The sequence below is a fragment of the Nothobranchius furzeri genome, unplaced genomic scaffold, assembly GCF_043380555.1.
Source record: "Nothobranchius furzeri strain GRZ-AD unplaced genomic scaffold, NfurGRZ-RIMD1 Scf053, whole genome shotgun sequence".
NCBI classification, from domain to species: domain Eukaryota; kingdom Metazoa; phylum Chordata; class Actinopteri; order Cyprinodontiformes; family Nothobranchiidae; genus Nothobranchius; species Nothobranchius furzeri.
In genome coordinates, this window is record NW_027223070.1 from 1 (window position 1) to 5,000 (window position 5,000).

Consider the following 5,000-nt stretch of genomic DNA (forward strand, 5'->3'; position numbering starts at 1 on the left):
TGGTCTATAGAAGAGCTCAGCAGCCTCCAGCAGCTGATGGCAGTGTGTGTTTAAGTCCCTGCGGGGTGGGAGAGCTATATCCCGGGTCGGACCTGGTCTATAGCAGAGCTCAGCAGCCTCCAGCAGCTGATGGCAGTGTGTGTTTAAGTCCCTGCGGGGTGGGAGAGCTGAAACCTCGGTCGGACCTGGTCTATGGCAGAGCTCAGCAGCCTCCAGAAGCTGATGGCAGCGTGCCTCTAAGTCCCTGCCTGGTGGGAGAGCTGAAACCTGGGTCGGACATGGTCTGCAGCAGGGCTCGGCAGCCTCCAGCAGCTGATGGCAGTGTGTCTTTAAGTCCCTGCCTGGTGGGAGAGCTGAAACCTGGGTCGGACCTGGTCTATAGCAGAGCTCAGCAGCCTCCAGCAGCTGATGGCAGTGTGTGTTTAAGTCCCTGCCTGGTGTGAGAGCTGAAACCTGGGTCGGACCTGGTCTATAGAAGAGCTCAGCAGCCTCCAGCAGCTGATGGCAGTGTGTCTTTAAGTCACTGCCTGGTGGGAGAGCTGAAACCTGGGTCGGACCTGGTCTATAGTAGAGCTCAGCAGCCTCCAGCAGCTGATTGCAGTGTGTGTTTAAGTCCCTGCCTGGTGGGAGAGCTGATATCCGGGTCGGACCTGGTCCACAGCAGGGCCCATCACCCTCCAGAAGCTGGTGGCAGTGTGTGTTTAAGTCCCTGCGGGGTGCAGGAGCAGAAACCTGGGTGGGACCTGGTCTGCAGCAGAGCTCGGCAGCCTCCAGCAGCTGATGGCAGTGAGTGTTTAAGTCCCTGCGGGGTGGGAGAGCTATATCCCGGGTCAGACCTGGTCTAAAGCAGGGCCCATCACCCTCCAGAAGCTGGTGGCAGTGTGTGTTTAAGTCCCTGCGGGGTGGAGGAGCAGAAACCTGGGTCGGACCCGGTCTACAGCAGAGCTCAGCAGCCCCCAGAAGCTGATGGCAGTGTGTGTGTGTGTGTGTGTGTTTAAGTCTCTGCCTGGTTGGAGAGCCGATACCTGGGTCGGACCTGGTCTGCAGCAGGGCTCAGCAGCCTCCAGAAGCTGATGGCAGTGTGTCTTTCATTCCCTGCGGGGTGCAGGAGCAGAAACCTGGGTCGGACCTGGTCTATAGCGGAGCTCAGCAGCCTCCAGCAGCTGATGGCAGTGTGTGTGTTAAAGACCCTGCGGGGTGGGAGAGCTGAAACCTGGGTCGGACCTGGTCTGCAGCAGGGCTCAGCAGCCCCCAGAAGCTGATGGCTGTGTGTGTTTAAGTCCCTGCGGGGTGGGAGAGCTGAAACCTGGGTCGGACCTGGCCCGCAGCAGGGCCCATCACCCTCCAGAAGCTGATGGCGGTGTGGGTTTAAGTCCCTGCGGGGTTGAGGAGCTGAAACCTGGGTCGGACCTGGTCTGCAGCAGGGCCCATCACCATCCAGAAGCTGATGGCTGTGTGTGTTTAAGTCCCAGGGGGGTGGGAGAGCCATAACCTGGGTCGGACCTGGTCTGCAGCAGGGCTCAGCAGCCTCCAGTTGCAGATGGCAGTGTGTGTTTAGTTCCCTGCGGGGTGCAGGAGCTGAAACCTGGGTCGGACCTGGTCTATAGCAGAGCTCAGCAGCCTCCAGAAGCTGATGGCAGTGTGTCTTCAATTCCCTGCGGGGTGCAGGAGCTGATACCTGGGTCGGACCTGGTCTGCAGCAGGGCCCATCACCATCCAGACGCTGATGGCAGTGTGTGTTTAAGTCCTAGTGGGCTGCAGGAGCTGAAACCTGGGTCGGACCTGCTCTATAGTAGAGCTCAGCAGCCTCCAGAAGCTGATGGCAGTGTGTCTTTAAGTCCCTGCGGGGTGGGATAGCTGAAACCTGGGTCGGACCTGGTCTGCAGCAGGGCCCATCACCATCCAGACGCTGATGGCAGTGTGTGTTTAAGTCCTAGTGGGCTGCAGGAGCTGAAACCTGGGTCGGACCTGCTCTATAGTAGAGCTCAGCAGCCTCCAGAAGCTGATGGCAGTGTGTCTTTAAGTCCCTGCGGGGTGGGATAGCTGAAACCTGGGTCGGACCTGGTCTGCAGCAGGGCCCATCACCCTCCAGAAGCTGTTGGCAGTGTGTCTTCCATTCCTAGTGGGGCAGGGGAGCAAAGACCTGGGCAGAGGAGCGCCTGTCTGCATCCGATCCGGCCCCTCAGCAGCCCGCCGTGAGCCTTAGAGAACCCCCCCCCCCCCCCAGCGGGCTCCAGGAACCGGGCCCTGCGTCGGACCCAGCTCAGTAAGGCCCTCCCTCGGGCCCTGCAGCAGGTGGCCCCGTCTATGCAGTCGAAAACCCCGCGAAAATCGGTGTAGAAACGCCCGAGAGGCGTGGTGCGGTTCCCCCGGCCGGTACCGGGTCCGGACCGGTCCGGAAGTCCACCCAGAACACTGCCTGGGGCTTCTGGGCGGCTCCCCAGGCGCAGGCAGTCGAAAACCGCGTGAAAATCGGTTCAGAATTGACAAAACGGCGACCTCGTCGCTCCAAAAACTAAGTCCAAACTAAGCCTTTCGCTTATCGCTTAACGCTTAAGGCGGTCGGCCTTATGGCCAGTAAATGAAAAGTGCCTGCGCCCCTGGAGGTTTTGGAAGGTGCGAGCGATGACCATGCTCGGGTTAGTAGGTGAGGCCATCGGAAAACCAGCGTGAGTTGGCGGGTTTGGGTGGCAATCTATTCCAGGCAGAGTCGACTATCTCTGGGCATCAATTTTGGGATTTTTCCGGCTCTGGTTCTGGGAGAAACGCAGGGGCAAAGTGCACGAGCCGCGGCCGATTTTGGTGGCCTGTCCCTGGGCACAAAGTCTGAGGAGTGTGGGCCTGGTTCTCCGAAAAATACCAGTCTGCTGGAGCTCACTCCCATGGCTCCAGGGGGCACGGCACACCCCCCGGTAGCCGACCAAAGTGCTCTACTCGGGCCAGACTCGGACCCACGACCCGGGGTGAGAACCACAACTACTGGTCATCCTTTTGACCTCCAGGGGGCGCGGCAGAGCCTCCCCAGTCCGACGCAAGTGCCCCACTTGGGCCATACTCAGACCCACGGCCCGGGGCGAGAACCACAACTACTGGTCATCCTTTAGACCTCCAGGGGGCCCGGCACAGCCTCCCTAGACCGACACAAGTGCTCCACTTGGGCTGTACTCTGACCCAAGTCCCGGTGCGAGAACCACAACTACTGGTCATCCTTTAGACCTCCAGGGGGCCCGGCACAGCCTCCCTAGGCCGACACAAGTGCTCCACTTGGGCTATACTCTGACCCAAGTCCCGGGGCGAGAACCACAACTACTGGTCATCCTTTTGACCTCATGGTCATCCTTTAGATCTCCAGGGGGCCCGGCACAGCCTCCCTAGGCCGACACAAGTGCTCCACTTGGGCTATACTCTGACCCAAGTCCCGGGGCGAGAACCACAACTACTGGTCATCCTTTAGACCTCCAGGGGGCACGGCACACCCCCCGGTAGCCGACCAAAGTGCTCTACTCGGGCCAGACTCGGACCCACGACCCGGGGTGAGAACCACAACTACTGGTCATCCTTTAGACCTCCAGGGGGCCCGGCACAGCCTCCCTAGTCCGACACAAGTGCTCCACTTGGGCTATACTCTGACCCAAGTCCCGGGGCGAGAACCACAACTACTGGTCATCCTTTAGACCTCCAGGGGGACCGGCACAGCCTCCCTAGACCGACACAAGTGCACCACTTGGGCCATACTCTGACCCAAGTCCCGGGGCGAGAACCACAACTACTGGTCATCCTTTTGACCTCATGGTCATCCTTTAGACCTCAAGGGGGCACGGCAGAGCCTCCCTAGTCCGACACAAGTGTCCCACTTGGGCTATACTATGACCCAAGTCCCGGGGCGAGAACCACAACTACTGGTCATCCTTTAGACCTCAAGGGGGCACGGCAGAGCCTCCCTAGTCCGACACAAGTGTCCCACTTGGGCCATACTCAGACCCACGGCCCGGGGCGAGAACCACAACTACTGGTCATCCTTTAGACCTCCAGGGGGCCCGGCACAGCCTCCCTAGTCCGACGCAAGTGCTCCACTTGGGCTGTACTCTGACCCAAGTCCCGGGGCGAGAACCACAACTAATGGTCATCCTTTAGACCTCCAGGGGGCACGGCACAGCCTCCCTAGTCCGACACAAGTGCTCCACTTGGGCTATACTCTGACCCAAGTCCCGGGGCGAGAACCACAACTACTGGTCATCCTTTAGACCTCCAGGGGGCACGGCAGAGCCTCCCTAGTCCGACACAAGTGTCCCACTTGGGCTATTCTCTGACCCAAGTCCCGGGGCGAGAACCACAACTACTGGTCATCCTTTAGACCTCCAGGGGGCACGACACAGCCTCCCTAGTCCGACCCAAGTGCTCCACTTGGGCTATACTATGACCCAAGTCCCGGGGCGAGAACCACAACTACTGGTCATCCTTTAGACCTCCAGGGGGCACGGCACAGCCTCCCTAGTCCGACACAAGTGCTCCACTTGGGCTATACTCTGACCCAAGTCCCGGGGCGAGAACCACAACTACTGGTCATCCTTTAGACCTCCAGGGGGCACGGCACAGCCTCCCTAGTCCGACACAAGTGCTCCACTTGGGCTATACTCTGACCCAAGTCCCGGGGCGAGAACCACAACTACTGGTCATCCTTTTGACCTCATGGTCATCCTTTAGACCTCCAGGGGGCCCGGCACAGCCTCCCTAGGCCGACACAAGTGCTCCACTTGGGCTATACTCTGACCCAAGTCCCGGGGCGAGAACCACAACTACTGGTCATCCTTTAGACCTCCAGGGGGCACGGCACAGCCTCCCTAGTCCGACACAAGTGCTCCACTTGGGCTATACTCTGACCCAAGTCCCGGGGCGAGAACCACAACTACTGGTCATCCTTTTGACCTCATGGTCATCCTTTAGACCTCCAGGGGGCCCGGCACAGCCTCCCTAGACCGACACAAGTGCTCCACTTGGGC